This window comes from Cavia porcellus, unplaced genomic scaffold (genome assembly GCF_034190915.1).
Source record: "Cavia porcellus strain 051 isolate PalLab524CR breed Dunkin Hartley unplaced genomic scaffold, mCavPor4.1 scaffold_18, whole genome shotgun sequence".
Taxonomy (NCBI): Eukaryota; Metazoa; Chordata; class Mammalia; order Rodentia; family Caviidae; genus Cavia; species Cavia porcellus.
The window spans coordinates 52,144,726-52,167,716 of NW_026947501.1; the positions used below are offsets into that span (position 1 = coordinate 52,144,726).

At 50.2% G+C, this 22,991-nt stretch overlaps 1 protein-coding gene across 4 annotated transcripts in view; it reads left to right on the forward strand.

Moving 5' to 3' along the window:
- Positions 1 to 326: 326 nt before the first annotated feature.
- Positions 327 to 22,991, forward strand: part of Cracdl (CRACD like) — a 122,299-nt gene continuing 99,634 nt past the window's right edge. Inside the window, exons 1-4 of one of the 4 annotated variants that reach the window (XM_063229896.1) lie at positions 825 to 1,081; positions 1,699 to 1,774; positions 1,859 to 1,947; positions 2,059 to 2,200. The gene's annotated coding sequence lies outside the window, so the exon portion shown is untranslated. Of the gene's footprint in view, positions 468 to 824; positions 1,082 to 1,698; positions 1,775 to 1,858; positions 1,948 to 2,058; positions 2,201 to 22,991 lie in introns of those variants that run through there. The other 3 variants (XM_063229897.1, XM_003471693.4, XM_063229898.1) reach the window with 3 other exon arrangements.

The window sequence follows — 22,991 nt, forward strand, 5'->3', positions numbered from 1 at the left end:
AGCCCCGACAGCGCCCCCACGCGGGCGGCCGAGGCGGGGCCGCGGGCCGGGCAGGGTCCCTCTCCCGCGCGCCCCCGTGCCCGTCCCCGCGGGCGGCGTCTCGGCGAGGTCCCGGGCCCCGGGCGGCGGGGGCGGCGGCGGGCGCGGCCGCCGCGGGGGAGGCGCGCGCGGGGCCGAGCGGAGCGCAGCGAGCGGAGCCGCGCGCCGTCCGCCCCCGCCGAGCCGAGCGCAGCCGAGCTGAGCCGGCGCCGGGCGGGGAGAAGAGCGCGCAGGGCCGGCGGCCGCCGCCGGAGGGGTCGAGCCTGCGCCCCGCGCCCAGCGCCCGGGCGGCCAATCCCGCGGGCCCGCGACCACCTGCTGCGTGCGTCCCGCTCTGGGCCTCGCGGCTGCAGCTGGGATCACGCGCGTCCCCGCGGACGGGGCCAGTCCACGCGTGTCTCGCCGAGCCGGCGGCGCTCAGGTGCCAGGTACGCGGGTGGAGGGGGGGGCGGGCTGGAATCATGAGGCGCCGGGCGCGCTTGGGGCGAAGGCGGGGGCCGCGTTTTGACGCGGGGCTGGGTCGCGGGTGGCGAGGACAGAGCCCAGGTAGCCGGGGCCCGCGAGCCACGTCACCCGCGTGGCGGCCCTATCTGGCCCCGCGAGGCCTCGTGGGCCGGGAGCAGCCGGGCGCGCACTGCGAGCGCGTGAAGTTTCCCTCCGCGCACTTTGCTGGACTTAACTTCGCATCGCAAGGCGAAGCCAGGCGGTCCAAAGCGCAGAGAGAACAGAAGAGTCTGGGCCTGGCGACAGCAGCGAAACCGTCGGGGTGGGAGCCATGCGCGCAGAAAGGAGTGGACGCATCCTTGACGCCCTTCCTTGTGCTTCAGGGAATGGTTTATTTAACAGGCTTTGGGCTTTGATTACAAGCCGCCGTGAGGGATGCCGGGTTTGAGCTGGGACACCATCAACATTTTAATCAACAAAATATCAGTGGAGCGAATGCTTTCTGGCAGGCAGGGTTTGAGGAGTTGCTCAGAGGAGCTCACGCTGGGCTCTGGAAATGCAAGCCAAGGGAGCATCACCCCCTCTGAATTGGACCAGGGTAGGTACTGGCCAACAGCTGGCCTCGTGTCACTATGAATATTTGATTTTGGACCAGCAGGTCCCAGGGGGAGGCAAGTAGCCATGAGATCCACAGCTGCCCAGAGCGACTTTAAGTCCCCTGCTCCTCTGGGGAGCCTGTGGACCCCCCACCCCACCCCGTCTATCAGCCTGCCTCCCAGGGGAGGATGGAGCTGTGGTCATCCTAAGAGCCCTTCAGATTATAAAATTGTGGAGACCGGAGATGAAGATTCCTGGAGACAGTGCCCCGTGCCATCAGGGTCCTGTAGTAGGGGTTAGGGGTGGGGAAAGGGGGTGTTGGGCGGGGTTCCAGGTCAGCCCCAGTATGGAGTTGAGCCATGTTGTAACAAGAAGCCAGGGGGAAAGTTCAGTAAGAGGAGCTTGTCTTGTTTATTCTTATTGTGCTATTTTGTACATCGTGGATTTAAAAAAAATTACCTTTGATACTTTAAAATATTGCATTAGGACATCTGTCCCACTGAGTTTTTGGCCACCCATTAAATTTTGCACCTGCAGTAAATGTCTCAGCCTCATTCTGGACTTGCTCTGCTAGTCACACTTCTAGGCCTTTCTGAGCAGCCCTTTCCTCTTTTACAGAATACATCAAGTGCATTCAGGCTGTGGCCCAGCTGGCCACGTGCTGGATGGAGAGAAGCATAAAGCATCCTGAAGGGTAGTTTTCCTGTTCCTGTTACCATTCTGCTTGGGCGTCTTGGGCTTTTCATTAAGTCTTGCTGAGTCTCAGTTTGTCATTCAGGGAAATGGGAGTCATGATGGTGCTGTGAGCCAGGCATGGTGGTACACCAGTAATTCCAGCACTCAGGAGACTGAAGCAGGAGGATTGCTGTGAGTTCAAGGCCAGCCTGGACTACACAGTGGGACTCTATCTTTAAAAAAAAAAAAAAAAAAAAAAAAAGAGTGCTGAGGTCTGAAAGTTTGTGTCCCCCCAAACTCTAGCATGGAGACTTCTTGGGAGGAGACAAGACCAGAGGGGTCATTATGCATGGAATTCACCCTTCGTGAATGGAATCAGCACTGTTACCCAGGAGCCCCGAGTGAACGTCTCTGCTCCTTTTCCATATGAGGATGCAGTATGAAGGTACAAGTCCTCCCTGGATGTCCTGGGTGCTGGCATGTGGCTCGCAAGACTTGCTGGTTCCCAGCAGAACTGTGAGCAGGAGGTTTCTGCTGTTCTGTAGTCATCTGGTTTATAGTGTTCCGTCAGAGCAGCCTGGATGGCCCGAGACAGCGCGCCCGCTCTCAGCTATCGTGGGAGACCCTGTGTAAACAGCCAAGTGGGCCTGTGTGCAACTTGAGCTGGTGGCTCATCCTCTGGAGGGTCACCCTGGTACCCACCCTTATACTGCCGGGGTTGCGTGGAGATCCTTGGGAACTGCTGGGATCCCTGCAGACCAGTGGTATTTCAGTCACCATCTAGATCAAGCAGCTTGGGCTCTGCAAGTCCATATCCAGACCCACCACTCCAGATGACCTGTAGCAGGGCTCCTGTTGATGCACATGGTCCCTGGGCACCAAGAGATGTAGGAGGGGTGGCCTCTTGCTGCTCATCTGGTCTTGTTGTCCCCAGTGAGTCCCACTGAGCCTGTCATTAGGTTTTCACTGCCTGTTGTCCAGTTGGGCGTTGCCGGGGTGACACACAGATGAGCCCCTGGCTCTTGCATGGGCTCTGAGACCTCTCCCTTGGAAGTCTCCTCAGGGTCCCCGCTGGGTACCTGCCCACCTTCCCAACTATGACACAGTGGGCCACGGCACACAGCCATTTTTGCCACATGGGGCCGGCGTTTCCTACAGGAGGTAGAAACTCCTCACACCTTCCCGCCCCAACTTCTCCTCCATGCTGGGCGATGGGGGCCCGGTCCCCCTAGCTTCCTCTCCTCCCACAGCCAGAGGGACTTTTCCCTGTGTGTGGTGGAGGAGTATTTCTTAGGTTGTGTCTTTTGTCCCCAAAGTGTTACAGCTGAGAGTAGAGCTGTGGACTCAAACTTTGTTCTTGATATGCAAAAGAACTTAAAAATATTTTTATATAGAAGGAATAAATCCTGGCATTCTATATAGCACAGCAGGGTGACCATCGTTAACAGTGGGTTATTGTGTGTTTCAGAATGGCTCCAAGAAAGGTTTTGAATGTTCCCAGCAGAAAGAAATAAATGCTGGAGGTGGCAGATTATGCTAATTGCCCATTTGATCCTTACACATTGTATACATGTGTGGAGAGAATCACATTGTACCCTATAATTGTGTGCCAATTAAAAATAATTCTAAAATTATTCTTACGTTACCCACTTCCCTCCCCACTCCTCCATCCCTGAATTAACCAAGAGTGCTGCCAAGGTGGGAAGGAGGCGTGAAGGTCCCCGTTGCCCCTCTCTGGGCTGCTGTGCAGGCCCGTCTAGGTGGTGTGCAGTAGACTTTTTAGTTTGGGCAAAAGAGGAAAAGCTGAAGGATCTGTTATAGATCGGGCCTGGAGGGAACCTGGCAAAGAGCCTTTTGGAAGAAGCGTTGGTGGAGAGGGGAGAATAGAACTGCTTTGTACTTGCACCATATCGGCAGAGCCTGGCCCAGTGAACTGGTCCCCTGTGGGTCAGTGTTTTCCACACCCTGTTTCTGCTGTTGCGTCTTTATGGTCACAAAGCTGTACTCCGTGCTTGGCATTTACTATGAGCTAAGGAGAAGGCCAGAGAAGCCCCAGTTATACCCGCTGCTTCTGCGCGCTTAGGGTCATCTGCACTCATGGGAGGCCCCGAGAAGCCCAACGCTGTGTGCCTGCATCCTGGGCTTAGGCACGGCCAGTTCATGCTGGTTTTGAAGGTGGAGTGGCCAGGGGACACTGGGATTTAAGTAATACAGGCTTGGACACCTTGGATGTGGGATGAATGAGAACTGCCCGTGAGGAGCTGGGAGGTCCAGGAGCAGCCCTCAAGCCCACCTATCGGTCACCTCTGGCCAGGGCTGAGCTCATCTTTCCACTCAAGGTACCTGAAAACTCTTCCACTGTCACTGTCACCTGAGAGCTGACAACAGGGATAACAAGCGTCCTACAGGGGATGGAGATCGGGTGACGTCTCATTCACATCCTGCTATTCTTAGGTCTCTGTATCCAGAAATTGATTGCAGACTTCTAGATTAAAGGATCCAGGAGACAGACTTGTGCGTGATGGTGAGAAATCACCCTGACATCCTCTGTGTTCCTTTTCACATGTACTCGGCCACCGTCCTCAGCTCAGTGGATGGTGAATAAGAGGTCATGTCGGTGCTCTGTGGATTAAGCAGCAAGTTGACAGGAGATAGTGAGACAGGTGTGTACCAGGCACCTCCTTCTCTGTGTCAGCCCCCGAGCTAGCATGGCCTCAGGCCTCAGCATTCCTGAGGTGATTCCTCCTAGGGAAGGGCTCTCACATATTTTTCTTATGATTAAAGTATCTGTAAAACTATAAAATATTCTGAAAGGCGAAGCATGGGGAGTTATCTGTCTGTTCAGGCCTCTGCCTAGCTCTGGTGTGTGGGACTGCTTTTCAAAGACATGAAGTCGAAGAACTTCCAGGAAGATTTGCCCACACCTCCGAGGCCCATGCCCTGATCTATATAGTTTTGTCAGTGGGAGGCTCCTGAGCCATTAGCTATGGCCTGTGCAGGCCCAAGAAACTGCTCTGGAAAGACACCTGCAGCTGGAGTCTGGGGCTGGTGGAGGACTCTTGCTGTTTTAAAGTAACTGGCCAGCCAGGGGGACCAGCAGACTCTGGTTCCTGCCCTGCTTCTTAGAGGCCCTATAACTTTGGGAACAGAGGTGGTGGTGTGCCCGTGGATCTGTGATCATAGGCAACACTTTCTGAGTTATTTGTAGCTGCTAATCTTCCATTGTCTTTGTTATAAGAGGGCAAAAGGGCATTTACTATAATTCTCAATTAAGACCATCCAGTAAAGTACTCTAAAGGTCCTTTAGTGCTTGCGATCTGATGGCACTTAAGGCAGATTTAAGGTGGAGCTATAGTATGAGTGTTGTCTGTGGAGATCGTGCCACAAGGTCTCATGCTGGAAATGACCGCAGTGTGGACACACACGGTGAGAAGCAAACGGCCAGGCTGGGGTCAGCGAAGGCAGGCAGGACAGGAAGTGGCTGGGTGCATCCTGGAGCTCTGCATCCTGGAGTCCAAAGCATTCCCATGTCCTTCCTCTCTGCCGCAGCACCATCCTCTGCTAAGACGTGGGTCCAGCCAGACTTCTGAGGTGCAGGTGGAAGGTGCCCTGGGCCAAGGAGACACACTTGTTCTCGGAGCACGCGGGGACCATTCTTCCCTTGCCATACCTGTGGCTTTTCTATGAGCCTTCTGGACTACACAGTCCGGACAGGTATCGCCAGTGGATAATGGGACTATGACAAGATGTTTAGCCTCATGCATGTGAATATTGAGTACTTCTTCTGTATTTAGAATTTCATGAATATTTGCCACCAGGCTGTGTTGGGTATATTTAGTGCCTCCTGAATATTAGGAATATCTCGGCCCTCTTATCCCTTGCGGTCTGTGTTTATGTACTTAAAATATCTTATGACATCCATCCATCCATCCTGCTTGCTGTATTTTCCTCCAAATTGAGATTCCTCAACAAGATCACAAATGCACTTTAAAAAATATTGCTCCATGAGTCTCTTAAAATCACTTCCAGATTGGGTATATGTCTGTGAAGTCATTGTCCTGTCCAGGTGGCTGGGCCCAAGTGTTTGGGGGCAAAGCTAGGTCTGTGGAGGTTTGTGAAGCTGACTCCCACCTGCTACATGGTCAGAAGTGAGTGCAGAGCCAGGTGCACGGGGCTGGTGCCTGCTCTGGGCTCCTCAGAAAGAAGCAACCACGGGAGGCTGCTCCTCTGTAGCTGCTCTGTGGGCCTTTGCCTCAACTTTTTACCCTTTTTGATCCGGTTACACCCAGGCTTAGGGCATACCCAAGAGGTGCAAGGATGGATAGGGTGGGTTAGGGGTCACCTAACGGTTCCTTACGGTATAAGCTCAGCACTGGCCATGTGGGCTGTCTCCGCTTCTCTGCAGCTGATGAGGGAAAGACGCCCACCCTGTAGTGCCCTCTCCTTCCACAGTGCACCCGCTGTCCCAGCCCGGGGTGGTGTCCAGCTCCTAGGCCTCTGTGATCTTTTTTCAATACCTTACTTATTTGCCATTTTGCCTCCAAGAAAGTGGCACCAAGAACTTTTTTGTATGAGCTTTTCCTGTATGGAAGATTTGGTGCTTTGGAGCCACGGTGCTGATTGCATTGAAGAGCGAGAAGCAGCCGGGTGTGTTGGTGGGCCGGATCCGCCCTCTGGGGACCTGGATCTGCAGATGGGGGATTCACTCCCTACAACTTGGGATCATTTCCACAGAAACCAAATTCCACGAAGTTTTGGGTAATTGCTGGGCATCAGCAGCCAGCTTCATTTGGAAACAGATTCCTTTATCCTGCATGTTAGCCTTCTGGTGGCCCATGGAGTGACTGGACAAAGCTTGGCCGATGTTCTGTTCTCTTTATGGCCTTCATGAGCAAAGAGGTGTCTGCTAAGTGAGGCTCATATAGTACCACATCCTGTTTTATTTTTTGTTTGTTTAGTTTTGGAGGCAGGTCTTGCTGTGTAGTCCAGGCTAGCCTGGTGCTCACTATGTAACTCAGGCTGGACTCTTGACTCACAGTGATCCGTCTGCCTCAGCCTCCAGTGCTGGGGTAACAGGTGTGTACCACCTCACCTGGTTTCATCTGGCACCATCTTCTGCAACACAGATGACCAGCGGCTTTTATGGGTCCCTTGGTGGAGGGGAACCTGGGCAGGAGCTCTGCACAGCAGGCCTACAAGTCGGCCGGGCTCTGACCAGACTTGTTCTGTGTGTGGCTCACATCCACCGGGCTTCTTGTTGCTGCTCCTTTTGGTACCACAAAGCCAGGTGCTTTGTGGAACTGACGCTGTCATTGTCAGACCCAGGGGCAGGACAGCAGTGGATCCCCATGCCGTTTGGAGATGCAGCCTTCCGGACATCTGTCTGTGCGCTATTGTGTGCATATGTGTTCATGTGTGTACAGTCAGCCTTGGATTCTGTGTGGGTATTCAACCAACCACGGATCAAACATAATTTTACTGAACACGTACAGACTTTTCTCTCTTGCTATAATTCCCTAAACAGTGCAGGGCAGCAACTGTTTATGGAGCGTTTACAGCCATTAGGGATCAGAAGTGAACTAGAGATGATTTGAAGTTTATGGAGTGTGTGTAGGTTTTATGGAAAAGCTACTCCATTGCGAATGAGCCTTGAGCATCATCAATTGGCATATCCACGCAGATACTGAGGGGTGAGTATATTTAATAACAAGAAGTAACATCTTCACTGCTGTGTGGGCTGCCTTTTAAGGGTTAACAGTAGGTGCTGAGCTCCTTTTCCATCTCCCTGGATTGTCCAGATGTCCCTCCTCGCTCTCTCCCTGCTGGAGGAAGTCCCTCATGTGGTCAGATCTCTGTGTCCTCATCCCAGCCCTCTCCAGCTGGATGTTTAGTTGGGTTCTTCTCAACCTCTTGCCCCTTAGTCACAGCACGACAATGAATGTCCTTGTCCATGCCTTGGTCTGGTTGGTTTCTTCCCTTACTATCTCCAAAGTAGGCTTCCTGTGTACATGCAAGGTTCTTCCTTTGAAGTGTCCAGCCCCAAATAATTCTTTTTTACACCAAGGTTTTTCTCTACCATAAGATGAATTTGTGCTAAGATTTCACCCATCTTAGTCAGCAGTGTCTGTGTTACTCAGGATCCGCCCTAATTAGTCTAAGCAGAAGAGGATTTAAGGTGGGAAGTTCAGGACCAACAGAACTGTTGGAAGCTCTGCCCTCCCTTGGCCAGTCATGCGAAAAGGGTCCCAGAGCCATATTGGGGAGCGGGTGGTGGCTCCAGGACACCTTTGCTACCCAGTCTGCCCCACCCGGGGTCCCATGTGCTGCTCAGAGTCCGTGGGCTAAGGATGAGGGGCCAGGACCTCTCCATCACCTCCCAGAAAACCAGATGCTTCTCTCCGAAGCCCCCTTTCTGCTCAGTGTCTGAAGCACAAGCTCTGAAGCAGGTGGTAAAACCAGGTCCAACTAGTTTGACCTGCACGTGAGCCAGGAATCTAGAAGTCAGACTCGGAGACTTGCTCGAGGGGAGAGCCTGGCTCTTTTCCCTCCATTTGGGGAGTGCTGTGCTCTCTTCACCCCTCTCCATGGCCCTCGGTTCCTGGGCGTGGGTGGGAAGCAGGAGTTAGCTTACCACCGCTAAGTTAATAGCCAGTTTTTTTTCTCATGAGTCATAATTGATCAGCAGTCAGTTTATGAACAATATTTCTCTTTCTCTCTTCAAATAGGCTTTGTGTGCAATTCCTGGGAGTTCAGGTGTCTGTGTAGTTCTTAGCTGCACCCCGCATGGATGACTGTGTTTTCTGTTGTTTGGGGGAAAGGTTTCAGTGGAAGGCATCCAGGAGGGGCGATGATTTTAGCAGCCCAGAGCTTGCTGAGGGTTGGGGGGCGTGGGAGACAGTGCTGGGCAGCCCTGAGCCTGACTGTCACCCCATTTCCCCAGTAAATGTCACCCCTCAGGGATGCACTACTTAACACAGCTCAGCGCCCCCACCTTGCAGGCTTGGAGGGTGATGTGGTAGAGGCTGGTCTCCTTCCCTCCCCGCTTTCCTTCTGTCCTTCCATCTTTCCTGCTGTTTCCTTTCTTCCTTTTTTTCCCTTCCTTTTCATCTTTCTTTCCTCCTTCCCTTTCTTTGGCCTTTACCTTTTCTTTTCTTCCCTTCTTCCTTCTTTCTATCTTTCCATCTTTTTTTTCTTCCTTCTCTCCTCCCTCTTTCCAGGGCTGAGGATGAAGCCCACATGCTGGGCACAGGCTCTACCACTGTGCCTCCGCCCACTCTTGCCCTGTGTTTCTGTGCCACCTTCTCTCAGTGGATTTAAAGTGGGATTGGATTTATATGCATAGCAGCTATTTCTTTCATTTTCAGAGGTACATACTGGTTGCCTGTGATGCAGTAAACTATAATAATTATTTTACCAGCAATGGTTGCTTTTCTTTTAATTCTTTTAGCCACATAAGGTGAGATTCTTATGGGGGGTTGACATACATACTGGATAATCCAAGGCTGCCCAGTGCCCTATCCCACGCCCTAATCTTGTGCTTTAATATGATTGATGAAGTGGGAGTGTGTTTGTGGTGAGCATCTCAGTCCAGCCCAGCGATGCAGTGATGTCCCCACAGGTCTCTTCGATCCTCGTTTTGAGTAATCTTACCTTCACCATCTCAGTTAAACCTGCGGTTGCCTTGTGTGTCTAGAAATAAGGAAACCGAGGCTCAGAGACATGAAGCGGCTTGGCTAGGGTTGTTCATCTGTGGAGTGACAGAGCTGTTGGAGCCTTTGGCTCCCCGCTTGTGTCACAGTGCAGCCCCTGTCCCCAGTGTTCATCTTATCACTACCGTGACCACTGAGCTGCTGACACAGGAGTCAGGATTGCTTTATTCCACCCTGATTTTTATCCCCACTTTACAGAGAAGCAAACTGAGGTGCACAGAGGTCCTAGACTTGCATAAGTGACCCACACAGAGGAGTGGGGCCTTGGACCCAAGGTCCTTCCCCGGCATATGGCTTGTAACCATCTGGGGTTTGGTGCTTGGTGGTGCCCAGCTGGAAAGCGTGCTCATCAGGCTGCCCAGGGTTTTGCTTCATGAGATGAGGGCACAAGGTTATCAGACAGGTTCCACCCTGGGGGGGGGGGGAGGAATGGAGTCAGGGCCTGGCCGTGGCAGGGACTCTTTAGTCTCTATCTGAAACATCCCTAGATGTGTGCCCGAGGCTGGAGTCCTAGCCGAGATCTTCCTCCTCCCCACCCTGGCAGCAGCTCTGGCCGGTGAGGAAGGGTCTTGCTGATGTGTGGGTAGCCCACTCTTCTGCTTTATTACAGTAGGCAAAGGAAAGGTTTGTGTGGAAAAAACCAGTGGGTCGTGACCAGTGTTCAAGTATGTCAGAAACATTTTTATAACATTTTATAACCTGCCTTAGTTGCTGCCTTTAAAGCATCTTGACAACCAGAGGGAGCTGCGGTGGGGTGGGCCTGGAAGACTGTGGACGTTGGTTTGTACGGTGGAAGGGAGCGGTGCCAGGCTGTGCCTTGGGCGGGGCTAGGAGGGCTGTGCTAATGGGGATGCAGGAGGACATGCGATGCCCCCCCCCTTCTGGCTCCACTTCAAGTGCAGCCCTGGCAGCTGAGTCTGGCTGTCCCATTCTTCAGCTGAGGGCTTCAGTCATTGCCCCTAGGTTCCATCTCACTGGGGTGTCCTCACTGGGTTAGGTGGGTACTAGTGCCTGTGAAGTGCTTAGCACAGTGCCACACCCACGGTGTGCATATATACTCATCTGTTTTCTGCTGCTAAAACTTTATACCTGAGGCCAGGAACTTTATCAAGAAAGACGTGCTTTAGCTCTCAGTTCTGGAGCTACCTGGTGCCTGCATTTGCTCTGCTCTCACAAGTGCCTCTGGCTTCGTCACAACACAGCAGAGGGCATCATGGTAGTAGGAGCACATGCCAGAAGGAGAGACCACATGGTGATACAGGAAGTGGGAAAGATTCGGAGGCCAGGCTAAATCTGACCTCATAAATTGGCTGAGCACGTTCTGGTCACTTAACATGTATTGTAAAGTATGGGCAAAGTACACAGTGAATGTTTAATTTTTTTTTTTTTTGGTCTTTTTCATTTTTATCGGTACCAGGGATCGAACTCACGACTGCCTGCTTGCAAGGCAGGTGCTTATGCTGCTGAGCTAAATCCCCAGCCCCTAATGTTTAAATTTTAAACATTTGTCGAAGTAAGACAAATTGCTGTTAATCCCTTTCAGAATATTCCTCAGTGCTAATCCTGTTGTCTGTGCCACTTTGTGAAGCAGGTCTCGAGTCCTCTTTCATGAAGGTCTTTGAGAGCTATGATAAAAATACGGTGAGTGCTCTGCCGAGTGTCTCTGATGGAAAGGCAGAAATGGGATGGTGCATCTTCCTTGTTCACTGGATCTGACCCCTAGACTTCTGATGCTTCCCCAAAGGGACCAGGAAAGGTAAATGGTGTGAATGGATTCAGGACAGAAAGGCAGCATGACAGAGGACTTCCAGGGCTGCTTCAGATAAGTGTATTTGAAGAGAGGGGAAGTGTTTTGAGGGGTCTTAATGGCAGCGTGTCTTTTATGGTAATAAACTTTTAAAATTGAATCATTCACAGTATTTTTGATCACACTGTATATGTCCTTATGTATCATTTCTCAAATCAGAAATTGAGATCATTACCCCTGCTTCAAGGTGAAAAAAACTGAAGGTAAAGAAGGTAAGGCCTGCCTGTAGACACCTAGGTGAGACTGAGAGGTGGCTGACTGAAGCCACTGAAGGGCTGGACTGGACTGGGGTCCAGAGCTGGTAGTGGCAGCTGAGGCTCCTCGCTCATACCAGGTCAGTGACTGCAGGGCACAGGGGTAGCTGCACCCTAAGTCAGACTCCCTCCTCCATCCCAAGTGAATTGCTTGACATGTGTCAGCCTGAGTAACTCACGAGCAGATATTTCCCAAACATCATCTGTTCTTGTTTCTCCCCGATCCATAAATACATGTTTCTGTTGTTAGAGCATGTTAGCATTACAGCAGCTCTTTGCTCTTCTGGTGAGCACAAGTGCAGCTTTTGGTCCAAAGGTATAGTTCAGAGTCCTTATTATAAGCCATACTGAGTTCCTGTCAAGGATGTATTAGTCAGTTCTCTCTCACTGTTAAGACATACTTTTGGTAGCCAATTTATAAAGGGAGACAGTTTATTTTAACTTGCCCCTCTGGAGATTCTAATTCATGACTGATTGACCCACTTGGGAAACAAGTGGCCAAAAAACAGATCATTTCCTGGCCAGGAAACAAAGACAGGAATCATAGATGCAGTCCATGATCCCCTTGCAGGACACGCCCCCAATGACCTAAAGACCTCCCGCTAGGCTCCGCTTCTTAAAGGTCCCACCACCTCTCAGTAGATCCTCTGTGGGGATCAGCCTTCAATACATGGTGTTTGGGTAACACATCCAAACCACAGAAAAGATCATTACCAGGATGGTCTGTAGAGTGTTTTTTTAATGGCTGATAACTCTATCCTAGAGTCAGGTTTTTCTAAGTATTAAATGACTTGGAGTCATTGGGAGAACTGTTTTATTGTTTTTTCTAAGTATATGACTACATCTTCACAATCCTTCACTAGGGAAAGTAGATATCCACAGAAAGGCACTGAATTTTGAGGCTTTCCTGGGTAACATTGTACTTTATGAATAGGCTCAACATCTGCACATATCCAAAACACCTGTGCTATGTATGTGACATAATATTGATTTTATTTCCAGATAAAATGCATCCAGGTTTCACATGTCAAGAACTAAGTATGTGTGTTTGGAGATTTTGTGCCTGTAGCCTCCTAGAGACAGGTGTGATAGGCCACCAGTCCTTCTGTGGTTTGCTTTTTCTTCTGGGAACTCAGCATGCCATTCCTGTTGGTGGAACCGGGAGCCTGGAGTCACCAAGCTTCTGGCATTGCCACTGCATCCCAGCAGGGAGATCAAGTGGAGCTTTCTGCCCCTAAATGTTTGCTTTTTAGGACAAAAATATTTTACTTAAAAAAACCATATGAATTACCAGAATATATTCTCAAAGGAGTAATTAAAGATGTAGTGGGCTAAGATAAAAACTAGACACCAGTGGTTAATTACCACTCAGCTGTCTTTCATTCTGTTTTATTTCTTTGTAGCTTTCAGGCATTAACACATTTCTTGAACCACTCGAAGTATATGCATGACTGTACCATCAGGAAGCTCATACCAGGGATGGTACAAATGGATCTAACCACTTTTATCAGTCCTTTTTACTAATAATGTTGATAAAAAGCTGCCTTATGGGACAGTCGTGAGTGGATTGCTGGTGGTTCAAGCCACTTGGCAGTGAGACATACAAATTTCATCCCTATTAAGAACAACCCCAAACATCAGCCAAGGCCTGACTTCCAAAGGGGCTGAGGTGTCATAGCCCTGTAACACTTCAGTGTTAGAAATAGACAGGTTGTCTTGACCAAACAGGTACCTTGGGCTGTTGGGAGATGGCAAACCTTTGAGGGTGGGCCCTAATGGGAGGTTTTTAGGTCATTGGGGGTAAACCCTTGCAAAGGATTGTGGGACCCCAGCCATTTCCTCTTCTGCTGTTTCTCTTGGGCCATGGAGTGATCAGACCTTCTGTGCCAGTTAAGTACCATGGTCCAGAGCAGTGGGACCAGTTGATCATAGATTGACTGCAGCCTCCAAAATGGGGAGCCAAAATAAGCCCTTCTTACTTTTGAGTTGATTTGTCTCAGGTATTTCTTACAGTCATGGGAAGATAACTGACATAAGTTCCTTTGAGCAAACCTCTCAGTTGATGTAGAAGGTCCACTGGTGAAAGCTTGCTTCTCTTCATCCTGTCCAGTGTCCTTCAGTACATGGCCCTACAGGCCCCAGAGAGTGCACAGTGTAACAGTAGCTGTGGTTCTGTCACGTGCATGTGGTGAGGTACTGGGTGAAGGCAGCTGGGTCCCTTGCTGCAAGGTAGGTGGGGTCCCTGGCTGGCGGTGAGTCCTCTATGGGGAGCATCCGGGTATTCTGCAGGGCTTGAGGTGTGACAGTGCTGGGGGCCACCATAATTTTAGGGCCCCCAGAATGTGAGTGAAAGGATTTGAGTTCTGTTTTTTAAATTTTTACTTTAAAGTGAATAAAACAAAACAGAGCAGAATGAAGCAGATCCAAACAGAACAATTTGAGCAACACAGGATTTCAAAACAAGACAACAGGAAATAAACAGTGGCTACCATAATGTCTCTTGTTTTCTTTGGAATAGCTGTCCATATCTTCACACATATTGAAATCAAGTAATAGAAAATAGACTAAAACTCATCAAAACAAAGAATAAAAGCATTATTGGACTTCAAAACAAGATTATAGGAAATCAGCAATGGCTAACATATTGTCTCGTTTTCTTCCAAGTAGCTGCTCATATCATCACACGTAATAAAAGCAATTCTTGTAAACTCTCTAGAAGATCTAGGCATGTATAACTCTATACATGTACAACTGTCATTTCTGTATTAGAGGGCAAAACAAATTACAAGAAACAAAAGAGACAAATAACAGTAACGAAGAGCCCAAAATAATAACAGGATTTGAGTTTCTTTTAAGTCAGAAAGAAATCATAAACTGTAGGTCAAAGAAAATGGTTTCACATATAATAAGAATATGTTCATCTCTATGCCAATAAAATATGCTTTAAACAAAATGGTAAAATATGCTGTTATTTTTTAAAATCAAGGAACGAACACTGGAAGGCAAAAATGCATGGGATCCAAGAAAGTCATAACATCAACCTGGGTAAGAGTGTGACATGACAGGCGTCTTTGTGACTCAGGGAACTGCGTGGCTGTCACAGAGGCAGGAGTGACCCAGCCCAGAGAGAAGAGCGGGCAGCTTCACCTAGTGATACCTGGTGTAGAGGGGACAGGAGGGACCTGAGGCCTTCACCTTGGCTGGACCCATTCATTGGGTGTGGCAGACATTCATTATTCTTGCAGAGCTAGGGCCAGGTGCTAGCTTTGGGTACCCCCGACTTAGGGATCCTCAAGACATGGATACTTGGGAATTTTAGCACTTTGGAAATTTTCACTAAGCTGGAAAAGGGTGCATTTCTGAAATACCATATGGGGTGTTTTGGTCCTGGTCTAGCCTGATCTTCAGGGATGACTTCCCCTCCGACTGTGCATCCTCCTCATGGCTGTGCTGGGGCATTGCATGATGCACACAGGCTGCCTGGTCGCTGAGCACCAGAGCATGTGGCCTGCCTTCTCCTTTGCCTACTGGCCCTGTGCCCATTGCCTCATACCTGCACCAACCTCATCCAGCAGGCCAGCTCCAAGGCCTGGATGGGGCCGTCTACCTAACAGGCTTTACAGCTGACTGCTGTGCAGCTGTGGTGGAAAAGCTCAGCCTTCCCCCTTGGGCAGACTTGATTTCCAAGAACAGAGCTCCCACCTTCCCTCGGAGACTGTGTAGGGGAGAGTCCAGGAGCGAGGCTGGCCTGGGCAGACATGCACCCCATCTCCTTGCTGAGTGGGAGCCTTTGTCCTCAGCTCCTGTCTTCTGGGAGTCCTGTTTCTTTTTGTGGCCAGGATACACATCGCTGGTTGTCCCCATCCAGTTAGTCAGAATGCATTGGCTGCCTGCTCTCATCACACAGTGGGGTAGTTACATGCTGCTGTGCCAGATATGCACCTGGTGGTGGGGGTTCTCGGGTCAGATTGTGGAGGAAGCCTTCAAGTGGATCTAGAGAGAGTTCCATTTCTGCAGACAGGGAGCAGCACCTGAGGACAGGAGGGTGGCAGGGCGGGGGAGGATTGTATAAGAGAAGTTCAAAAGGAAGTTGAGGCAGGAAGATGAGGATTTAAGACCAACCTGAGATTCCACCTCAAAATAAATAAAAGAAGTAGATTGCACCCAAACTGGGGAAGTCTTAGAACTCAGAGGAAAGTGGTGGTGATGGCCCTGCACTGGCTGCGAGGTGACACTCAGTCCAGGATTTGGGGCTCTCTGTGCCTGGGGTGATGGAAGTTGCAAGGGTGGTACCCACATGTGAGAGGTGGGTACAGTGTGGTCCCGTCCCCCATCCTGACAGTTAGGAAATGGGCCAAGGAGGCGGGTCCAGTTGTGGTAGGATCCAAAGTGCAACCTGATCCAGGTGAGGCTCACAGGAAGAGCACAGAACCTGATGCCATGGCGGGAGGTTTCATAGCTCCAGCCATCCACCGTTCCCCAAATTAATCTATAGATTTAGTGCAGTTTTGAGCCAGGATCTGGGTGAATAGCCTAGTAGAAGTAAAACATATCATTGGTTTGTAATGACTTGAACATTATCGAGGTGGGAATCAACAGTATAACCCTGAATAAGAGTGTTTGGAGGACAGTCTTTAATAGATTTAGTTAATATTTAATCATCTGGGAGGATATCAAGTCCCTCAGTCATATCAAATCCCATAGTAGCACCTAGATGGATTAAATATTAAAAGTAAAAGTGAAATCATTAAAGTACTAAAAAGAAAATTTCGGTAAGCAGATTTCAGTGAGAAGCATCTTTCTATATGTGGTGCCAGAGACAGACCCACAAAGTCGTTTTATTTGAAAATTGGGGAACTGAAAACATGAGTATGCTTAAAGAGGGACACAGAGAGGAAAAAAACAAAATCACCAGTTAGAAAACAAACTGGAAAAGGCTGTACGGTATGTAAGACCAACACTGGACCCTGTTCCACGAACAACACTAATGATCCATGGGAACAACTCCTATAAACAAACTTCTCCCAAAGACACGGGGAGAGGAGTTAGATCACTGAAGGGGAAATGTGCATGGCAGTAAATGTGAAAAACAATCACATTAATCAAATGGGTGCCTCTTAAAATAAGATTAAATTTTGGATGTGTTATGTGTTTTGTCTGTTTTTCTGGCTGATGGTCCTCAGCACAGTGCGGGTGTGGTAGTGAAAGGGAAAAACTGTATAAGAGAAATTGTTCTTTTTAAAACTCTTCTTTTGAAAGGTTTTTTTTTTGCCCAGGAATTGAACCCAGGATCTTGAGCTTGCCAGGCAGGTGCTGTGCCACTAAGCTTTACTGTTTTGAAACTGCCTGTTTCTATATCTGCTTTATGGCTTTGTACTTGCTTTCTTGGCCCCTGTAAGTATGAGGGCATAACTGAACATACAGGGCACCTGATTGTGCCTGAATGAAGCTTCCTAAACTGATGATCATCAAGCCATCCTTGTAATCCATGATCTTACCCTCCTAGCTAATCAGAAATGCCAGGCTGTCTTGTCTTGTCTTGCCTCTGTACTGCTTGCTTTTGGATCCTATAAAAGCCCTAGACCACCAGAGATCAGGGCCTGACATTCTGGGAAGGATCCTGATCCGTGTCTGTTGATGTCTCTACTTCTGCCTCCAAATCCTGGGTGTCCTTTGGGTGTTCTGCCCATTGCAGTAGGACTCTCCCGGGCCTTCAAGTAAGCTTTCTGCCGCACACTCTGGCAGTTGTCTCAAAACCTCTTGATCCCGGCAATTCCATTTCTAGGAATCTCTCCCAAGGAGACGGTGGAGTCTGCAGCCCCCGACTCCTGGGCAAGGGTGTTCCTGGATGTTATTTATAAAGGGAAACATTTGGAAGTCACGTGAGTGTCCAATCTTGGGGAATGAGTCACTCCCTATATACTGGAGCGCAGCCGGGCCCCTGGGAACGCGTTGGAAGGGTACTGAGTCACTAGGGAGTGTCAGGATCTGCAGCAAGGAGAGGGGCTGGAGCTGCAGGAAGAAAGAGGACCTGTGGGGAGGGCTGTTCCTGTGCACCCGCAGGGCAGAAGGGCCCCTGATGGCTGGGGAATAGGTGGCCTGTCATTTTCTTGGGGTTGCCTTTAGTGAAGTTGGGTTGTTGCTCAGGCTTTGTTAAGTGAAAGAGGCTTGGGTGGACCTTGCAAAGGAAGGGCACGGACACTCTTGCTCAGGATAGTGGACTGGTTGCTCTGGCTTGAGTCCACACCCCTCCCAGCAGGATTGGCTGAAAGATTCACCCCTTTTTCATCCTGTCCCCTTTTATTGGCTGCTGTCTCTTCATCCTGTTCCCAGCATGCATGAGGGATTGGGAAATCCAAAACCAAACCAAACAGACATGCCCAAGATATAGAGCATCTAAAATAAAATAAAATTTAGATCCAGGTGTGGTTCTCATGCCCAATTCAAGTACTCTGGGAGGCTGAGGCAGGAGGATAAAAAGCTCAAACCCAGTCTAGGCAGCCTAGTGATTTAACCAGTTCAAAGGCTCTAGGTTCATTCTCCAGCACTGGGGAAAAAATAAAAATAAATCAGGATGTAAAACTTTTTAAAAATTGTTCTATATAAAAACAAATTGAAGCCAGGCATGGCCACGCACCTTTGTGACTATTAATTATGATCTGTCAATTTACCTGGAGCAGAAAATACACAGCCCATTTGTGAAACAGTTGTGGGTGTCCCTGTGGGTGATTGACATGTAGGCCAGCAAGTAGAAGGAGAAGACCCACCCAGATGCCAGTGGGACCAACCAATTAGGCTTGTAGTCTGAAAGAAAAAGGGAAAGAAGGAAGTGTGCTAGTTTTGAAGCACTCCATTCTCCTTGAGCAGATGTGTCATTTAGACGTCAGTGTCCAGTTCTCTCGTTTCTTCGGCCTTCCAGTTCAGACTCACAGCAGCAACTCTTCAGCCTCCAGGAGGCCTTCGAGCTTACACTGGGGCTGTGTCCTTGATCCCTCTTGTTCTGTGGCTTTCATCTTGCACTGAGCAGCTGCTGGGTCCTTTTGCTGTTTGTTGTACAGACAGCCATTGTGGATTCTTCCACCTCCGATCCTAGCCTCCCTAATAAATCAACTTTCTATTGATCTGTCCCTCTAGAGAACCCTGACTAATACAACCTGTAATGCCAGCACTCTTGCAGGAGGATTGCAACTTTGAGCTCAACCTGGGCACCTGAAGACTTAGTGAGACCCTGCCTCTAAGTGAAAAGAGGGCTGGGGATGTAGCTCAGCTTTAAGGTCCTAGGTGGAAACCTCTATAACCACAAAAAAGTGATGTATGATTCATGTTTCCGTATAGAGAAAAGACTGGAAGGAAGTATATCAAAATGTTACATGTGGTTAGTGCTGGTAGAATTATATACATTTCAGACTCTGTATTATTATGATAGCATAGGTTATGGGTTATTTATTTTGTAAAAAAAGCTTTATGACAGTGTAATTTATACATAATTTGCATATATTTAAGGTGCACAGTTTGATAAGTTTTGACCTATAGCCTAATCAACACCCTAATGAAGATGGTTCATCTGCCCATCACCCCACAAAGGCTTCTCACTCGCCTCTTGCCTCTTCCCCCATCCCACCTCCCCTTTGAGAAAACCGCTGATCCACTCTCAGTCACTGTTTTGATTTCACATTTGCCTGGGATTTTGTATGCATGCAATCTTGCAGTCTGTGTTCTCTGGCTTCTCTCTGCCCATTGTGGTTTTGTGATTTGTCCCCGTGTCTGTGTGTCAGCTGCCTGTTCCTTCCTATTGCTGAGGATCCATTGAGTGGATATAAGACAGTTTTACCAGCCCCTTCAATGACTTGATGATTAGGAAAATCCCAACTTTCTAAGCATGCTTTGAGATTGGCTAGTTGTCTTGGGACTGTGGTCCCCTCTCTGGCCAGTTTCCAGGCCTATCAGTGACCTGACCACAGCAGCCTGGGAAGCTCAGGGGACCGTGCAACTATTGACCAGTCTATGGGTGCCTGGGCTTCAGATGGGGTGTGTCCACGGGATAGAGTTTGGGTTAAGACACAGTGTGGCTCCGTGGCACTTTGCAGCACAGCCCTTAGGCTTGGCCTCCGCCAGAGTGTTGAAGAAAGCTTTGTTGACCTTTGACCACACACTGGTGTTGATGAGTGTTCATGTGCTGCTCCTGCCCTCGCCTGGCACCCCCAAATGACTGGCAGCCCGTCCCCACCCCCACCCAGCAGGCTGTCTGTGCCGAGCCTGTCACCGTGCAGCTCTGTAGCTCATGTCTTTGCCTGGCCGAGCTGATCCTCCCAACCTCTGCTCTTAGTGATTTTCACAAATCCTCTCCTCCATCTCCTGGAAAAGCAACAAACAAGGCAGTTCCTCAAGGCCTCCAGATGCCCCAGGGCTCTGGACAGCATCACAATCCACCAATCCCTGGGGCTCCCTCGATCCTGTGGGCAGGGTGTCAGCTGGTACCTTGCTCCCCACCCGGTACATGGCCCAGTGCATCTTGGCATTCACAGGAGGTGCCACCTGCATGGTCAGGGCAAATCCACTGTGAGAGTCTCCTGTAGCCACCAGCCACGTGATGCCCCAGGGCCCAGAGAGAGGATCCAGAAGCTCCTGGCTTTACTCAGAAATCAGGCAGTGGGCAGCAGCACCCAGCTCTGCAGCACTGTGTCCCACCGTCCCTGGGCCTGAGGGTGCTGAGAGCCATGGTGCACTGTCCTGTTCTGCCTTCCTGTGTCACACCAGGCACGAGTCACATCTAGTCCCTGGGGAGGGGATGCTCACGGCCTGGCTGACCTTCTCCATATGTCCTTCCTTTCCATGCCAGCCCTTCCCCAGAGCCACTTTCACTAGCAGAGGCCCCGGCTGTGGACCAAGCACTGATGCCAGGGGCCTGGCCCTTCTGCTCGGGCCCCACCTTCCTGCTCAGCAGGCTCTGGCTACTGTAGGCTCTGCCCACAGGGCGCTCTGGGAGCTGCTGCCCTTGCTGCTCTCCTCGAGCTCCTAAACACTGAGACAGTGCTGCCTAGAACACCTCCCAGGGCAGGAGGGCTGGCCACTGAGGGCCTCTGGCTGTCCAGGGGCCTGGGCATAGGCGCCTGGTAGGGTCAGCTCCGTGAACCGAGCCAGCTGTCCTTGAGGCAGGGAGGCTGTGAGGGCCCAGGGCTCCTCTGCACCCAAAGGAGCTCCTAGTGTTTAAAAAGCCAGAGCCTAAGCCGCCCTGGCCTGTGTCCCGCTGGGTAACCTGAGGAGCACTGCCATTGCATCACTGGGATGGGATCCCACCTGTGTAACCTGAGGGCTCTGGTTGGGCTGAGGGCTCCTCAGAAAGCTCCTGCCAGGGGCTGCCCGCTCTGTCACTATGTGGCAGTGCCACCTCATGCCTGCCCCGTGGCCAGGTAGAGCCCAGGAAGGGGACTTGAGAGTGGGAGTGGGCAGGCCCCTTCCTGTGGCTTCCCAGTGTGCAGTCACATGTGTTTAACCACAGTGGCTTCCCCGAGGCGTGTGGGTGTGAAGCCTGGGCTCCTTAGAAACCTGTTCTGGGCTGCTGCACCTAATTGTAGGCACAGAGGCTGACTTAAGGGACTTTTTTTGTGGTTCTGGGGGTGGAACCCAGGGTCTCCCTACTGCTGGACTACAGCCCCAGCCCTTTTAAAATTCTGAAACAGAGTCTTGCTAAGTTCCCCAGGCTGGATCCTCCAGAATATGCCTGCTTCAGCCTCCCAGCGCTGGGGTTACGGGCATGTGCGAGGGACTTGTGATGCTCTGTGGAGAGGCTGGGCTGCAGGCTGGCTGTGGAGGGGACCCCTCTTCCCCACAGGGGAAGAGCCTGCTGCTTCTGACGTTGAGGAATCCCAGCCAAATATCCCTGGGCTCCTGGACTCATGGATCGTGGCCACCTCTGCCCAGCCTAGCTCCTGACCACAAGTGGGGTATGTGGCCAGGCATCAGACCATGTGGTTAGGTGGAAATGAAAGCCTGTGAAGACTTCTGAGTTTGTTAACAGGTCACATGCAGCTGGGGTGTGGCAGTACACACCTATAATCCTGGCACTTTAGAAGGCTGCGGCAGGAGGATCACACATTCAAACCCAGCCTGTCTTAATGCCATTAGGGAGACCTTGCCTCACAATAATAAATAAAAGGAGCTGGGGGTATAGCTCTGTGTAAAGGCCCTGGTACAATCCCTAGTACCAGAAAATAAACAGCAACAAAACAGCTAGAGCACATGTTATGCCCATGGCTGGCTGTGACGAAGCCGAGGGTCACAGGTGCTAATCCCTCTCCCCAGCCGTTTTCTCCCCATCAGGTCATACTGGGTCACCAGGGTCACCTGATACAGGCCCAGAGCTTCCACACTTTCGACAGCCCCGATGGACAGGTCTTTTGAAAAGTCTGGAACTCGCCTTCTTCCTGCATCTATCTTTTGGGGCTTTTGCTCCTAGATGTGTGGACTCCCCCTCCAGGGGGCGAGGTCTTTAGCAACACAGGGACCTGTTGGCCTGACCCTGTGGCCTGTGACCTGCACCCGGCCGTTTCTCCAGGGCTGGTTCTGCAAGTCCTCTGCAGTCTGCCCAGAGTTTGTGGCATCCTCATCCTTCCCCACTCTCCATCTGGGCACCAGCCTTAATCTCCCGTCCTCAGGCTCACCCAGTATCCCTCTGCCCAGGGGCCTGGGCCACCTTGAGGCAGCCTTGCTACGGGCTGTCTTCTGTGGGACAGAAGTGGCTGGCCTGCTTGTTCCTCTCTAGTACTCTGCACATCCTGGTTGCAGGTGGGAAATACAGGTGTCTGTCACCTCCACAGAATAAGGTTTCTTAGGGGAGGGATGTTGCCTCTTACCTACGAGTGCATGGAAGAATAATAACACACAATGGGTGTTGTGAAGAGTTTTCACTCGAATGGAACTGTTAGATGCCAATAACCTCCTTCTTTTCTGATCTATTGCATTTTTTTGTTTTGTTTGTCTCACCATGTAGTTCAGTCTGGCCTTGAACGCACCATGTAGCCCATGCTGGCTTCAAATTCATGGCGATCCTCCTGCCTCAGCCTCTTGAGTGCTGGGATTATAGGTGCATTTCACCAAGTCTGGCCCTAATGCATTTTATGTTTGAGAACTTTGGCAATATTGTAAGACTTCTGCACTTGCTCGAATGGCTCTTTTTTAAAAAATAGGGCCCAAAATGATGACATTTAGTTTCATTCATGATATTGGATGAAAATAAAAGGAAATTATTTTAATTTCGCTTATATCATTCAAAAACCTAGACTTTTAGGTAAAACCTTTTTCAAAGAAAGCACACTTGTAAAAATGTGTTTGATCTTTTCCCAAACATGCTTAAAACACTGTTTTTGTTCTTTCTCACTTGTCAGTAGTCAGGAAGCAATTGTGACCCTTTCCTGAGAGTTGGTCGCCTGACACCTGTTTTGCACATAAAATCATCAAACTCCCAAA